At 42.0% G+C, this 17,525-nt stretch overlaps 1 non-coding gene across 1 annotated transcript; it reads right to left on the bottom strand.

Annotated features, from left to right (window-relative positions):
• Positions 1-328: 328 nt before the first annotated feature.
• TRNAW-CCA (transfer RNA tryptophan (anticodon CCA)) lies at positions 329-402 on the bottom strand. Its single transcript has one exon. It is a non-coding gene; the product is annotated as a tRNA-Trp (tRNA).
• Between the last annotated feature and the right edge of the window lie 17,123 nt (positions 403-17,525).

Here is a 17,525-nt window from a genome sequence, read left to right as displayed (position 1 = left end):
TTGAGATTCATAGTCAATATATATTCATATTTAAGGATCAATATTATCCCCACCTTTTTTACTTTCAATCAAATTCAAATGATTGAAGTTTTTCTATTTGGAATCGTGTTAGGTCTAATTCCTATTACTTTGGCTGGATATTTGTAACGGCCTGTTTACAATACCGACATGGCGATTAGTTGGATATTTGATTTAGTACTGTCTCTTTTGTTTATTGACCTCCTATTTTTTTGTTTTAATCATAATTGACAGGAGATCAAATTAACACTTTAGATTAGACTTAGACTGTTATCCCATTATTTCAGTCTCAATTTTAGAAGAATGGTACCATGCTTTGTAGGATTTGAACCTACGACATCGGGTTTTGGAGACCCACATTCTACCGAACTGAACTAAGAGCGCTTTCTTTAATCATTTTATGTCTGGTGATGGAAATACATCTTTTGCATGCATACAAACTCAATATGGAGAACTATTCATACTGAGTATGTATGTCCACTTTGAATCGCTCACAATTGATCTTGAGTATGTATGTCCACTTTGAATCGCTCACAATTGATCTCTTGTTATTGCTGCTACGATAACTAATAGTTAGGGATAGGGATGACATGATTCGAACCTGTGATATTTTGTACCCAAAACAAACACGCTACCAAGCTGCGCTACATCCCTTTACATTAGTTTCCAGTGCCATTCTAATTTTTTTGTCTTGTTTTCCACATTCTTCCATTATATATAGAATATATCCTGCCATTTTTCTCGTTTGTTTTTTTACTTTCTTATATCGATCGTATAAAGAACAAATATTCTTATAGAATATTTATAGTAAATTAATTAAAAACAAAGAATAGATAACATCTATAAATAATAAGATACAAAGAGTCTAATAACAAGCACAAAGAATATACAAATGATAATAAGACATATCTAATAGAATTTATATATGAAAATAGAATAATTAAAAATATTATTTTAATATTTAATTATAATATAATTCTTTGAATAAAAGAAATAAAATAATAATATTTAAATAGTACTCTATAAAAATATCTAATTAATTGTTGTACAATCCAATTTGGATTCGGACTTTCCCTGACAAATCCAAGTGGTTTTATTAATAAAAAAACATTGAATTATATTCCTATATTCAGACTTCCTATATTGCTATACTGTGATTCAAAATCTATTTCGAAAGCATTGTAGTAATGAGTTATTACTGTACTATATAAAATTAATTGGAACAAAATATTTCAGAATTTGATTTTGAATTATCAACTTATAATTTATTTCGTTCCTTTTTCTTCTTCCATTCGAATCTTAAAATCGATGAGTTAAGTGAATAAAAAAACCAAAGGAGGTTCATGGCTAAGGGTAAAGATATCCAAATAACTGTTATTTTAGAATGCACTAGTTGTCATAAAAAAAGTGTTAATAAGGAATCTATAGGGATTTCTCGATATATTACTCAAAAGAATCGAAACAATACGCCTAGTCGATTGAAATTGAGAAAATTATGTCCCTTTTGTTGCAAACATATGATTCACACAGAGATCAAGAAATAGAGAAAATGGATTACTTGAGTGTCACCCTTGTTGGAAATCCACCAAAACCTATGGAGAATTTCAATCAATCTTGATGAACAAGATTATTATCACCCACACAATAACAATGAAAATAAAAGAACAATGGAGAAAGAAAGAGTCTAAAGAACGATGAAGGAGGAGAAAAATTAAATTCTGCAGAGTTTCTCTCTGCCCACAAACTGTGGAAAACTTCTTATTCATTTTGCAACTGTAAAATACTGTGAGTACAATGTTATGAATGCTCTATTCACTTCATTACAAAAATAAGGGTTACTCCCTCTATTTATAGATTTAGGTTAACTTGGACCTCAAGCCAAAGCCTAAAACTATAAAAGCCCAATGTAATACCCCGTATTTCCTTAAATGCCTAAATTCTTATTAATTGAGATCAACTGAGTTCCTATGTGCTCTAAAAGTTGTCAATTGGGATAAATAGAGAAAATAGTGAGTTCAGGTTGACTTAATTAATATTATTTAGAATTGACCTTTTATTAATTGGGACATTTTGGTAACACTAATAATGGGTCAATAGCTCCGGTAGAACAAATATTACAAGTTAGTGTCACTTGAGATATTTGTTACTACCACTTTACCACTTACTAACCACACAAATAAGCATGGCCACTTGTTAGTGTCGCATCACGCGAAAAACCGGCGGGAAAACAAGAACAACAGAGCCGCCACCGTGCGTTATTTATCCCAAAAGAGGGAAAGGAAACGCTCAGAGTAAACCTGGGAAAAGACATGGTCTCGCGACCAAAGAGAATGGGTTCGGGAGTCGGTTATGCGAAGGGAAGGTATTAGCACCCCTACGCATCCGTCGTACTCGACGGGATCCACGCACACTAGAAAGGAAAATTGGTTGCTAAACACTGCTCAAATACTCACACACACTGGCTGAAAGAGACACAAGAAACTGACTGAAACTGACTCGGCAGGATGTCGCATCCTGGGCCTACTTAGTCTATCAGGCATAGACATCAGAGTCGAAGTAGTTCGGACTGGGGAGACGACACATGCTCGCTAGGATGTCGCATCCTATGCATACGTATCTTCTCGGACGAGAGAAGAATCAGAGCATTCGTAGCTCGGCTGACACGCACACAGACAAACAAGACACAGGCAAAGGCAAACGTGGAGCCCGACTGCCAATCACTGGACTTATGTCAGCATCCGAACCAAAACACACACAAAGAGGCAAACGTGGAGCCTGAATGCCAATAGCTGGGCTTACATCAGCTTCCGAACCAAACACACGCACACTGGAACCTAACTGCCACTCGATGGACTTACATCAGCTTCCAAGCACACAACAACACAACAAGTTAATAGGGAGTCGGGGACTCGAGCCTATAACTGTCAAGCACACACACAAAAGAAAAGAAAAGGCGCCCGGAGAGATCAGCTCAATTTCCTGCCTACATACTTCATCTGGTATGAAGATCAGGGCGATGTAGTTCCCCTACGGAGGGATAAAGGATTAGCCTAACCAGATAACAGAGGGAGACACAACACTAGGGAGACTACGACTCGAGCCTAGATGTTATCATGCAAAATCATCCCTAAGTTAAGGTTTCTAGCTAATTGGCACAGGGAGCCAGCCTATCCTAGTCATGACTTGCACAGGAAGCAAGCCACACACACACCTAACTTGCACAGGAAGCAAGCCAAGCAAAACCTAACTTGCACAGGAAGCAAGTCTAAACTAACCCTAACTTGCACAGGAAGCAAGTCAAACAATCCTAACTTGCACAGGAAGCAAGTCAAACAATCCTACAAGCACAGATAGCACACACTATACACAAGCAAGTGGCTCAAACAAGGGTTAGGTTTTAGTCAAGGGGTCATATCAACCTCGACAAACAAACCTCTGGAACTGGGTGAATGTGCTCTTAACCTTGCCATTGAGGGGCTAAGGTGAAGCAGATGAAAGGTGAGTGAAGATAAGACTTCACAGCTCTTATCCCTGGCCTGGGAGAGCTCAAGACAAGAATGTGTGGGTTCAGAAAGTGGGAACCCTTCTACACATTTAAAACTGACTCAACTGTACAATTGTACAAGATCTTGGGTTTGTATCTACAATGCATCAACACAGTGGTGTGAGCAAAGCAGATGACACACTGAATAGTGGGGGATAGATTGCATATCCCTACCTTCCACCAATTGCCTCTTCACTTAGGAGGTCTTTGACTCTATGCAAGGACAAAATTAAACATCCACAAACATTGCCTCTTAAGGAGGACTTCAGACAGTCGCCTGGCCAAGTAACAGGCCAGGTCTTCCAGACTACATGAAGTAAAAGAGACATACCTCAATGCAACTTGCTTATACAAGCAAAGCAAAGCAAAAAGTTCACAAGGAACTAAGCAACTAAAGTACCTGAAACAGTCAAGCAGATGTTAGTATACAAGTCAGAGTTAAATCAAAATGAAACAGACATCAACCAGTCAACACAAGCAAGTGAATGTGCAAGGCACAAAGCTTAAGGCATGTGAGCCAAGCCACCTACAAAACAAACAAGTTAGACAATGATTTTTAAGCAAGCTCAATCAAAAGAATTGGTCTCAATGGCCATTTGTTGGTCAACCTGAAAACACAAGCTCAAAGGTGAGTAACAGGACCACTAGGGCAAGCCTAGGGTCAAAAGGGAATAAGAAAGCCAAAACAGCAAAGGGCAAGTATCCAAAATCATGTTCAAACAATTAGGAAACACAACCAATTGGATTCACATCCATATCAATCATCATCATCATTTCATGAACAAATTAGGTCAAGGTATAGCAAACAGAAGCTCATAGAAGTCAACAGCAAGACTTAACTCAAAAGCAATCTTAAACATTTCCAAAAATCACCAAATAAATCATGATCAATCCCAACACATAACATGGTAAGCATGTCAAATTTCATCTCATTTGGACAAGTGGAAGGCAGTCAATGAAAATCAGAAAGTCAAGGCAATTTTGAACATGCTCAAAGAAGTCAACCAAACATGCATCAACTTAGAAAAATCATAAATCAGAGATGGTGTATGATAAATGAATGGGACTAAAACCATGGCAAAGATAAGGATGTCTAGTTATCTCATGTCAAATTTCCTGTCCATCCAATAAAGTATGAGAATTTCACAAATGAAATAGTAACAAGTGTCACAAAAAGTCAACATATGACCAAGCAGGGGAGAAAATCTCAAACAATTAGGAAATGCCACAAATAATTCCAAGAAAATTCACATGTAAACTAGACATACAAGAGTACATTCATGCAAAAAATCAGATCAATTGGAGGTCAAGAAGCATGGCTATGAAAATCATGAAGTTGGACATCAATGGTGTGACACAAATTGTCACACCCTAATTCAAAAAATCATAACTTACAAACCACCAATGATAAATTCACAAACTTTGCACCAAAATCACCATGAGTGTGTCTAGTTTAAGCACAAAAAATTTGGGAACCATTGGATACATCCTCATCATTTCACAATTGATTTGGCAAAGTGTATAAAAATTGGTCACATGTCACAAACCCTAGCACCATTTAAAAACCATTGATCAAAAAAATCTGGAAAAAATATGATAAAATACTAGAGGTCATGAGGAAGACAATGCAAAAATTCCCATGATTTTTGGATTAAAATTGAAGGCGCAATGATTTTTAGAAGATTGGATATCAAAGTGAAATAAAATGAAGAAATTAATTTGGATTAATGAAGCAAGAATGGCAAAGTTGTAATTCTGGAAGCCACTAAATGGAACGCTGCCGTTTTGGGCCAAGGAACGAAATGTTCCTATTGGTCCGTTTGAATGAAAAAAGGCGCGGTCCAGGCGGAACCCTAACATGCGAAATCCGCAGGAAAATCCGCGGCTGGCCATGAAGGTCGCGGATAAATCCGCAGGTAAAACGCAGCAACCAAAAAAACAGCAAGGTGTTCTTCATCACCTTCAAACGCAAATTCCCAGCAAAAATAAAAAGTTCCAGAAACGAAAATTACAAAATGCACCGCGTAGATCCACCATCAAGCATCAACAAACAACAATCAATCCATCAAATAACAACATATCAAGCACAAATCGAGCAACTTTCATCATGAACATGAAACTTCAAAACTCTCGTTCTCTCTCATTTCTTGATGGTTTTTCACGATTTAAATTTCATGGTGATCAGCATGGCATACTCTATCTAAAGCATGGAATAGTTTTAAGAATGGTGAAGATAAAAAACTCACCAAGATTGGAGGGCAGTCGTGATTTAGGGGTTCTTTGCTTGCAAATGCCCAAAACAGTTGTACATGAAGCTTCTAAAAGGTGGATGGAGGAAGAAGTTGGGCCTGAAACGACTTGGAACCACTTCACTCGACCCTTGCCATGGATGAAGCTCTTTGAAAACAGTAATAGAAAAGGGACTTCCAGCTGGGGAAATATGGTTGAAACAGGTTCAAAATGATACTTGGATGATGAATGAACAATGTACAGGCTCAGTTCTTTGGCGCTTTTTTGACTGGTTTTCGAAAATGCAAGCAAGGTTTTTTAGTGAATGTGAAGTTCTGTATGCAAATGTGTTTTATGGTCTCTTGTTATGAGTTTCATTTGACAGAAAAATGAAGAAAGGACCTGCTGTTGGATGCTGCTTTGTGGTAAGGCAATGCTTTTTCACTTTGGAAGTTTTACTGTTTTTTTAGAAAAAATGGCCAAAAATGAAGTTTTTGAGCATGAGTGAATTTGGTTTGTGTCTGCTGTCCAATGTGGCTGCAGCTGGTTTTTTGTGACAGAAAATGAGGTAAAAATCTTCTGTTTTTGATGTACAAGGCATGGTCCATGGATTTGTGGGATGTGGTTTGGTGAAACTTGTACTTTCTTTCCAAAAATCAAGCAAACTAGCATGGGCTGTATGTACTTCATGGGAATGGGCTCCCAACAAGTTTTAAATAACATTTCTGAACATATTCCAATGGCCAAATGGTTAAAAGATGATTAAATCAAAAAGTCAACTCTTGGTCAAACTTGAATTTAAATGAGACAAGTCAAAAAATGCCATTTTGATTGGCAAGGTTTTGGCTCATGAAATTTATATTTTGGAAAGAGGGGATCAAATGTGACTTGTAGGAAAAAACCCCACCAAAATTGGCCAAATGGTTTGAGAGATATGGCCTTTTGAAGTTCAAGATTTTCTGAAATCGATTCGATCATAACTTGCCAACCACACATGGGAATTGAGAGTTCTTGGACTTTTTGGAAATGGGAGAACAAGATCTTCAACTTTCATGTTGGGAAAAAATTCATTTGAAGCTTGTATCATGATGTAAGTTTGAGGATCAAGACTTTCCATTTTTGGTAAGTTTCAGTTACAGGTCCAGTTTCCATTTTTGGAAATTTCTGATCTGGCTTCAAATTCTTCCATGATGGTGTTTGACATGATATATGAGGCCTATATGGACATGAATGAGACCTCTCAAACCAATTTCCATCATCAAATTACTGATTAAATGAACAGTTGACCAACAGTTGACTTTTCTAGGGTTTTGGATGACTGAACCTCTTCTGATGAATTCCAAACCCTAATTCCTTGAGAACTTGACTTCAAATGATGTCCCAAGACATATGAACTCTTGATTAATGATCATGGTGCCCAAATTCCACAAGAATGGCCACCATCCACTACTTTGACTGACTGTTGACTGTCTAGGGTTTTTGACTGTCTGTGCATGAACTGATGACCTCTGAGCCTTCAACCCTTGACTTGAACACTTCAAATGGACTTCCAAGTCATGTGAACTTGTTGGACAAACCCTAGGGCCTTGGCTCCTTGAGAAATGCACTTGCTTGCTTGACTGACTGATCTCCTGACCAGTTTGACCCAATTTCTTGATTGACTTGCACTTGAGGCAAATGAGGCAATGCAATGCTATGCAATGGACCATGATATGCTATGACCTAATATGAAAATGTATGTACAATGATAGGTGCAAATTTGAGGTGCTACAGCTGCCCCTATTCAATCAGCTGGGAACCCGAATGGATGAGAGCAACGGCTGTCAGACTTTCAGGGTAAACAGGGATTGAATACCAAGAACCGTAGAATTTGCACAATACAGGGATCCACCAATGGAAACGTCCACTGGGATTTGATATTTATTGCTGGGTATATATTTTTTGGTTTTGTTTTCAAAGGGTACGGCCACATCCAGACATCACAACGACGGTGAATGGGAACAACAATCACAACTAGATGCCAACAGACAACTAGGAAAAACTCGACGTTTATCGGGACCAACGGAGAGGTAACCAACTGGGGACGACCAGGAAAAACTCGACGTTTATCGAAACCAACGGAGAGGTAACCAAACATCTGCTGATGAATGGGAAGACTCGACGTTTACAGACATCGAAAGATGATGTTTACAGACACCAAAAAGATCGACCGGACATTTACTGATGAATGGGAAGACTCGACGTTTACAGACATCGAAAGATGATGTTTACAGACACCAAAAAGATCGACCAGACATTTACTGATGAATGGGAAGACTCGACGTTTACAGACATCGAAAGATGATGTTTACAGACACCAAAAAGATCGACCAGACATTTACTGATGAATGGGAAGACTCGACCAGACATCGACGGATGAATGGGATAAAACTCGACGTTTACAGACATCGAAAGATGATGTTTACAGACACCAAAAAGATCGACCAGACATTTACAGATGAATGGGAATAAGAGAAACACAACCAGACGTCAACGGACGACTGTCGAAACCAACAGAGAGGTAAATCCACATGGGGAAAAGTACAACTAGACGTCATAGGACGAATAGGAAAAACTCGTCGCTTACCAAAACCAACGGAGAGGTAAGTCCACATGGGGAGGGTACAACTAGACATCATCGGATGACTAGGAAAAACTCGACGTTTATCGACACCAACGGAGAGGAGTAATGGAGATAATGAACACAACCAAATCATCAACGGATGATCGGGAAAAACTCAACGTTTATCGACACCAACGGAGAGGAGTAAACTCTTCTGGGAGAAGGACGACGTTACGAACATCGAAAGATGATGTTTACCGACATCAAAAGAAGACCAGACACTACGCATGACTGGAAAATCACCGAAAGATGGTGTTTACCGACACCAAAGAAGACCAGACACTTACGCATGACTGGAAATCACCGAAAGATGGTGTTTACCGACACCAAAGAAATAACACACACGGGTGCTGACAGGGTGTACTGACATTCTCAAGATGACAGGGCAAGGTTGAACACTTGCAGGGGGGTCTCACTGGGGAGAAACAGGCTTTCCTTTCACCAACGGATGAGGAAGTAACCTCTGTGGGGACATCAATCCTGAATGCTGTCAAGAGCAACTGTAGCAGACTTGCTGTGCTGATGTTGAATGAAATGATCCGCCTCTGCCGGGGATAACGGTCTGGTGAGGTTAACACATGAATGCATATGTTTGAATTTTTCTACGGCGTAATGCTCCATATGGAATGGAAATGCTACGCGATTTTTGAGGATGCAATGATTACTACATGCAAAATGCAAATGAACCCTGGCTAGGGAGCCGAAATGATCAGATACTCTGACTCTGTGGGGAGACTCCTCTTGGGGAAATACTCTGCGGGGAAATCCGCTTGGGGAATGGTAAAGCGACTTCACACTTATGTTGAAGAATAACACTGCTGCTGGGAAAAGGTAAACTCCGCTGGGGATATCCTTCAGTCCACAGGTAGGATAAATGCTGGAGATAAAATTTCAATGAACCTGCCTCACTCGGGGAGGAAGTCGGCAAATACAGGCCTGCTGGGGATAGGCAATCTTTAGATCTGTTGGGAAATAGAAGGCACTATCCACAGACGTCTTCGCATGGGAACATAGCTCTGACAGCTTCCAAACTTGCTTGGGGAAAATATCTACTGAGGAAACGTCCTCACAGATGCCAATCCTGAAAAACAGCACAACAAGGTGCCCCCAGGGGATACATGGACAAGATACGCTCAAGTGTCCTCAACATTCAAAATGATTTTCAAATGTTTTACCCTTCTGCACGCTATTGTGTGGCCTTCATGTTCTTTATATGCAATGCTTATCAAAAATTCGGACATTTTTGCAAACAAAACAGTAAAAATAAAAACCAAAGAGCTATTTATCTGAATAACGACTTTTATTGATTGAAAATGTGCCTGAAGAGGCAGATACATTGGGAAACAATTCCTAGAAAGAGGTAATTGCGCACAAAAAGGAAAAGATCTATCCTAATGGCAATGTGAACACGGCATCCACTATTTCAATTCCGTTATACCTCACAGATCATCAGTTTTCCTCCCAACTCCTTGCTTTCTGAGAAGAATGACTGGACGGATCACATCTTTCGAGATGGCAGACGACAAAGCTTGATGAAGTACAGACAACTCAGACTGTAGTCTTCGCTTTAATCCCTAACTTTTGCCTGGATCGCCCTTTCGGGTTTTCAATCCACCGGGATACCCATTTTTGCCTAAGCCGCCCTTGCGGGTTTTCGACTTACCGGGTGTACACATTTTTTTATATTTTTATCCCTAACTTTTGCCCGAACCTTTCTTTCTGTTTTTTGGTTCGCCGGGATGCCCTTTTTTTTTTTTTGCCTGGACTCTTTTTTTTCTTTTTGTCCAGCGGGTCAATTTATGCGAAGTATTTTTTGACTACATCTGAGTTGACAGGAGACGGAAAATCTTCACCATCCATAGTTGTAAGCATCAAGGCTCCACCGGAGAAGACCTTCTTCACAACATACGGACCTTCATAATTAGGAGTCCACTTGCCCCTGTTATCTGTACCGGGAGGGAGGATCCTCTTCAAAACTAGATCACCGATCTGATAGCTTCGAGGACGCACTTTCTGATCAAAGGCTCGCTTCATCCTTCGCTGATACAACTGTCCATGGCATACAGCTGCTAGCCGTCTCTCCTCTATAAGGCTCAACTCGTTAAACCTTGTTTGAATCCACTCGGCTTCGTCCAACTTGACATCCAATAAAACTCTCAGAGAAGGAATCTCCACTTCAACGGGTAGGACAGCTTCCATACCATACACAAGGGAGTAAGGGGTTGCCCCGGTCGACGTACGTACTGAGGTACGGTACCCATGCAAAGCGAAAGGCAGCATCTCATGCCAATCTTTGTACGTAACGACCATCTTCTGCACAATCTTCTTGATATTCTTGTTCGCCGCTTCTACAACACCATTCATCTTCGGTCTGTAAGGAGAAGAATTGTGATGTTCAATCTTGAAATCTTTACAAAGCTCTTTCATCATCCTGTTGTTGAGATTCGAACCATTGTCAGTGATGATTCTCTCAGGAACTCCATAACGACAGATGATTTCTTTCTTGATGAACCGGGTAACCACTTGTTTGGTAACGTTAGCATAGGAAGCTGCTTCTACCCATTTGGTGAAATAGTCAATCGCAACCAAGATGAAGCGATGTCCATTCGAAGCAGTAGGCTCAATCTTCCCAATCATATCAATGCCCCACATGGCAAACGGCCAAGGCGAATTCATGATATTCAAAGGACTTGGTGGTACATGCACCTTATCAGCGTAGATTTGACACTTATGGCACTTCCGAGCATACTTGAAACAATCGGATTCCATGGTCATCCAGTAATAACCCGCTCTCAACAATTTCTTAGCCATTGCATGTCCGCCGGCATGAGTACCGAAGGAACCTTCATGAACTTCCTGCATTAACATGTCTGCCTCGGGTCTGTCCACGCACCTGAGCAAGACCATGTCAAAGTTTCTCTTATATAGCACATCATCCTGATTCAAATAGAAGCTTCCAGCTAGCCTCCTCAGGGTTTTCTTGTCATTCTTCGACGCACCTTCAGGATACTCCTGAGTTTTGAGGAAATTCTTGATGTCATAATACCACGGCTTCTCATCAATCACAACAGACTCGGCTGCAAACACATACGCAGGCCTCTCGAGTCGATTCACCGCAACATGTGGCACATGATTCCACCAATGAACTTTGATCATAGATGACAAAGTAGCCAAGGCATCAGCCATTTGATTCTCATCCCGGGGGACGTGATACAACTTCACCTTCTTGAAGAACGTCAGTATCCTTCTGGTGTAATCTCTATACGGAATCAAATGCGGCTGATTCGTATTCCAATCTCCATTGACTTGATTGACCACTAGAGCTGAATCTCCAAATATATCAAGAGTTTTGATCCTCAGATCAATGGCTTCTTCTATCCCCATGATACAAGCCTCATACTCAGCTTCATTGTTGGTGACGTCAAACATCAATCTGGCAGAAAAAGGTATATGAGCACCTTTAGGATTGATCAATACTGCCCCCACACCGTTACTGTTCATATTCACAGCCCCATCAAACATCAGTGTCCATTTGTCATCCGGGTCCGGTCCTTCCTCGACAAGAGGCTCTTCGCAATCTTTCATCTTCAGATACATGATGTCTTCATCAGGGAATTCAAACATCATAGGCTGATAATCTTCAATCGGTTGTTCGGCGAGGTAGTCTGACAGAATACTACCTTTGATGGCCTTCTGTGACGTGTACTGAATATCATATTCTGTTAGAATCATCTGCCAACGAGCAACGCGTCCGGTGAGAGCCGGCTTCTCAAAGATGTACTTCACTGGATCCATCTTAGAAATCAACAGAGTGGTATGGTTCAACATATACTGCCTTAGTCGGCGAGCAGCCCAGGCCAAAGCACAGCAAGTTTTCTCGAGCAGTGAATATCTTGTTTCACAGTCGGTAAACTTTTTGCTAAGGTAGTATATGGCATGCTCTTTTCGACCAGACTCGTCATGCTGTCCCAATACACACCCCATCGAGTTCTCAGTCACTGACAGGTACATTATCAGAGGTCTCCCTGGAACTGGAGGTATAAGGATTGGAGGTTTCTGTAAATACTCTTTTATCTTGTCAAAAGCTTTCTGACAATCATCATTCCACTTGATCGCTTGATTCTTTCTAAGCAGTTTGAAAATTGGTTCACATGTAGCAGTTAGATGAGATATGAACCTTGCAATGTAGTTCAATCTCCCTAGAAACCCACGGACTTGCTTTTCCGTCTTCGGTTCAGGCATCTCTTTAATAGCTTTGGCTTTTGCTGGATCAACCTCAATCCCTTTCTCACTGACAATGAAGCCTAACAGCTTCCCTGATCTCACTCCAAACGTACACTTGTTCGGATTCAACCTCAGCTTGAACTTTCTCAACCTGTCAAACAGCTTCTGCAAATTAACCAGGTGTTCCTCTTCTGTCTGCGACTTCGCAATCATATCATCTACGTACACTTCAATTTCTTTGTGCATCATGTCATGAAAGAGAGTCGTCATTGCCCTCTGATAGGTAGCACCAGCATTCTTTAACCCAAATGGCATCACCTTATAGCAGAACGTGCCCCAAGGTGTAATGAATGTCGTCTTTTCCATGTCCTCTGGCGCCATCTTGATCTGATTATATCCAGAGAAACCATCCATGAAAGAGAATACCGAGGATTGAGCCGTATTATCAACCAATACATCAATGTGAGGTAATGGGAAGTCATCTTTCGGACTCGCTCTATTCAAATCCCGGTAATCGACACACATTCTGACTTTACCATCCTTCTTCGGCACAGGAACGATGTTGGCCACCCATGGTGGATAACTGGTAACAGCCAGAAAACCTGCATCCCACTGTTTCTGAACCTCTTCCTTGATCTTAGTTGCCATGTCAGGACTCGTTCTACGAAGCTTCTGCTTGACCGCAGGACACCCTTCTCTAAGAGGTAATCGGTGCACCACAATGTCTGTATCCAAACCAGGCATATCTTGATATGACCAGGCGAATATCTCCACATACTCTCTCAGCATCTCAATCAGCCTCCTCTTGACAGAGTCCTCTAAAGCAGCCCCAATCTTGATTTCTCTTTTGGCGTCCTCAGTACCCAAATTAACAACCTCCAACTCCTCCTGATGAGGTTGGATGACCCTTTCCTCCTGCTTCAGCAATCTGACCAATTCTGCAGGGAGTTCACTGTCTTCCTCACTCTCCTCTTCAGCTTGGTAGATGGGATTGTCGAAATCATACTGAGCCATAACAGAACTGTTCATAGTGAATGCCATAAGATCGCTTCTGCATGTTTAATGCTTTGTTTTAGAAAAAGAGTTCAAAAAAGTCACAAAAAACGAAAACATTGCCATTTTTATTGTTTTGAAAAAAGGTGAAAACAAAAAAATAGAAAGACAGGGATCACAAAGTTTGATTTCAAAAAATGTCCTTCATTAATGATAATCATTAAAACATGATGAGGCCCTACAATGAATCACTACGCCTTGGGCAGAACGTAGGATTTTCATGCAAAATGACAAAACAACAGAAAATTACTCTGTCAGAAGAGTAACTTGAACCACTTCTTCAGCTGTCCAGTTGTTGATAGACCCCCCTGGTGCACACGGGCGAACCCAGTTGTCCAGATCACAATCACTGTCACAGTCTTCACTATCGGTTGCAGAGACATCGCCATGATTCATCAGCCCAGCGCTGGTAAAGGTACTCGGACCCGCTTGACCATTCTGCTCTGCTCGGAGAGGCTCATAACCAACACCAAATTTGTCTTCTTTAACCGGCAAATCCACCATCTTGCCCCAGCCTTCAGCTTTGCCAGAATCAACAACCTCCTTAGCCTGCTTGTAAGAAGTGATTGAAGCACCTGGCTTCCTCTGCTCAGCGTACGCCACTTTCTCAAGAGCCACAGTCTCAAACGCCTGGCATAAGGTTTCGTGGATTTCGCCATCCACCTCAACATATTTGAACGAGGATAGATGACTCACCAGAATCTCTTCTTCACCGCACACAGTCACAATCCGACTGTTCCAGACATACTTGAGCTTTTGATGGAGAGTCGACGAGACTGCCCCTGCTGCATGAATCCATGGACGCCCCAACAAACAACTATAGGCGGGTTGGATGTCCATAACATAGAAGATGATATCGAATACCTCAGGACCTATCTTCACAGGCAAGGTAACTTCCCCACACACAGAACGTTTGGATCCGTCGAAAGCACGAACGATCAGGTCACTGGGATTAAGCACAAACCCTTCCGCATCAATCTTCTTCAGAATCTGCCTAGGCAGCACATTCAGCGACGACCCGGTGTCTACCAATACGTGAGACAACACTGCCCCCTTGCACTCCATGGTGATGTGCAAGGCTTTGTTATGGTTTCGTCCTTCAGGCGGTAAGTCCAGGTTGGTGAATCCCACACCATGCCTGGTGCTCACATTGGCCATCACACCCTCCAGTTGATTGACAGAAATCTCCTGAGGTACGTAAGCCAGGTTCAACATCTTCAGCAAGGCATTACGGTGTGCCTCAGAGCACAACAACAGTGAAAGTATAGAAATCTTGGACGGAGTTTGATTCAACTGGTCTACAATCTTGTAGTCACTCTTCTTGATTATCTTCATAAACTCCTCCACATCCTTCTCAAATGACCCCTCGGGCGCTTCCTTCTAGACAGGTTCTTCCTCAACCACAGCTTGCTTACCCTTTGCTTTGGCGAGAGCCTCAGCATTATTGTCCCTCAAAGGCTGCGGTGCGAACAGACGACCACTTCTGGTAAAACCTCCTGGACCCCCTACATTATCCACAGCCGGACCAACAGTTGCAGGAACTCTATTCGGTAAACCAATTGTCACTGGAGTTTGATTCACTGGTCTCGTCTGACTTTCAGCCCTTCTGTTACTGCGGTAAGCATTATCATACTTCCACGGCACGACTCTACTATTCTCAACAGCCCTTCTTCCAGACGCAACGTAGTAGTTGGAACACTGATGGTTACAGGCACGGGAATGGTAACTGGGGTACCATTTGCTGCAGGTGCGCTAACAACCCTTTGTCCATGTTCTTCAGTTGTTTAAAGTAAATGGTGATAGTTGACACTGTTCCACAATCTTTTACAGCCCTTTGAATTGCAAACAACCCTCATCCATCATACCCTGGATACGGCCCTTAACTGGTCGCAACCATTCTCTGATTCTGCACAGCCCAAACAATCCTCATCACAACCCGAGTAGACACCCCACTCAGCAGACGGCCCTTCACAACTAACAGAGAAGTCTGAACATCATCAACATTAACAACCAGATCTTCAGCTTCTTTCCCTCAATATTGTTCACTCTATGCCCACCATGCTGAGGCATAGGGTTGTTTACGACGTTAGGCACTGGAGCGAAGTTGATCGCCTTGGCATCGATCAAATCTTGAACCTTGTGCTGGAGAGCCCGACACTTCTCAGTATGATGTCCTGGTGCTCCAGAGTGAAAGTCACAACGGACGTTGGCGTCGTATCCAGGAGGCAATACTGTAGGCGGAGCCATTGTACGCAACTCAACCATCCCCAACCTGAGTAATTCGGGCAGCAGCTCGGCGTACGTCATGGGTAGCGAATCAAAACGTCGATCAGGCATCCTTTGTCTGGGCTGATACGGACGTTGCTGTTGTTGTTGTTGCGGTTGTTGAACTCTTTGTTGTTGTTGCTGACGAGGTTGAGGTGCCAGAATGGTTACAGCAGCAGCTTGATGGTATTCACTTCTGTTCTGATCTCTGCGGTGTTGAACAGCATTAGTTTCACCCTCTCTTCGACGAGGTGCCCCAGCAAAGGGCTTCTTAGAAGAAGAGGAACCAGCATCTTGGATCTTCCCAGTCTTAATCAAACTCTCAGTCCTCTCTCCACAAATGACGACATCAGAAAAACTACCAAATGGGCAGCTCCCCATCCGGTCCATAAACACACCTTGAAGAGTACCGATAAACATATCTGTCAACTCCCTCTCCAGCATAGGGGGTTGAACTCTAGCAGCCAGTTCACGCCACCTCTGGGCGTACTCCTTGAAGCTTTCTCCGGACTTCTGACATAGACTCTGCAGCTGAGTCCGGCTAGGTGCCATGTCCATGTTATGCTTATACTGCCTCAAGAAGGCCTCACCCAGATCTCTCCAGCACCGGATCGAATCTCTCTTTAATTCCATGTACCAGTCCAAAGAAGCCCCAGATAGACTATCTTGGAAAAAATACATCCACATCTTTTCATCATCGGTATACGCAGAGATTTTTCGATAATAAGCCTGCACATGGGTGCGAGGGCAAGAAGTACCGTTGTATTTATCGAAGGACGGTGCTTTGAACTTGTGAGGGATTCTCAAACCTTCAACCAATCCCATATTAGTAACATCAAAACCAAGGGAGTTTTGACATTCCATAGCACGGATCTTCTCAGCAAGAGCCTCAACTTTGCGGTCTCTCTCATTAACCCTTCCCAGAGCGTCTTCGTCTTCACTGAGCAGAGAGAACATATCCTCTTGTCTGTCAACAATCGGAACAGGATTACGGGCCGGAGCACGGACTACTCTGGCATTAGCGGCATCTGGAACAATAGGTTGACCGTTGATTCGAATACCCCCCAACTCATCACCTACAGCATAGTTGTTGACGGGTACAGCAGCAGCAACATTGTTATCATTGACCGGGCCTCCCTCTGGCGGAGCATGGTTGATCGGTGGATTTGCAGCCTCTTGTCTCTGAACCATGGCTCGGAGTTCTTCTTGACCTTGTGCAACCCCTTGCATCATATTCATAAACTGGGCCATGCTAGCCTTCATCTCAGCCAACTCAGCTTGAAATTGATCCATACTTCTCTGTTGATTCAGTCTTGTTGAGTAGCGGTGCGGACGTTGATCAGCTATCCTGCCTAAAACAGGAACCAGAGTGAGAAGTCACGACCAAGAACACCTGTTATGCAAAATGATATGAGTATGATGCTAATGATGCGTATGATGCACATGATATGCTCATTTCTCAGGCATTCAAAGAGCCTGACCCATCCTGAAAAGATGGCAACCTGCAGCAACAAGAGAACAAACAGATAC

The sequence above is a fragment of the Lathyrus oleraceus genome, chromosome 3, assembly GCF_024323335.1.
Source record: "Lathyrus oleraceus cultivar Zhongwan6 chromosome 3, CAAS_Psat_ZW6_1.0, whole genome shotgun sequence".
Classification (NCBI taxonomy): domain Eukaryota; kingdom Viridiplantae; phylum Streptophyta; class Magnoliopsida; order Fabales; family Fabaceae; genus Lathyrus; species Lathyrus oleraceus.
Note: the sequence above shows the minus strand (reverse complement) of the source record. Positions and strands in the feature narration are given on the sequence as shown.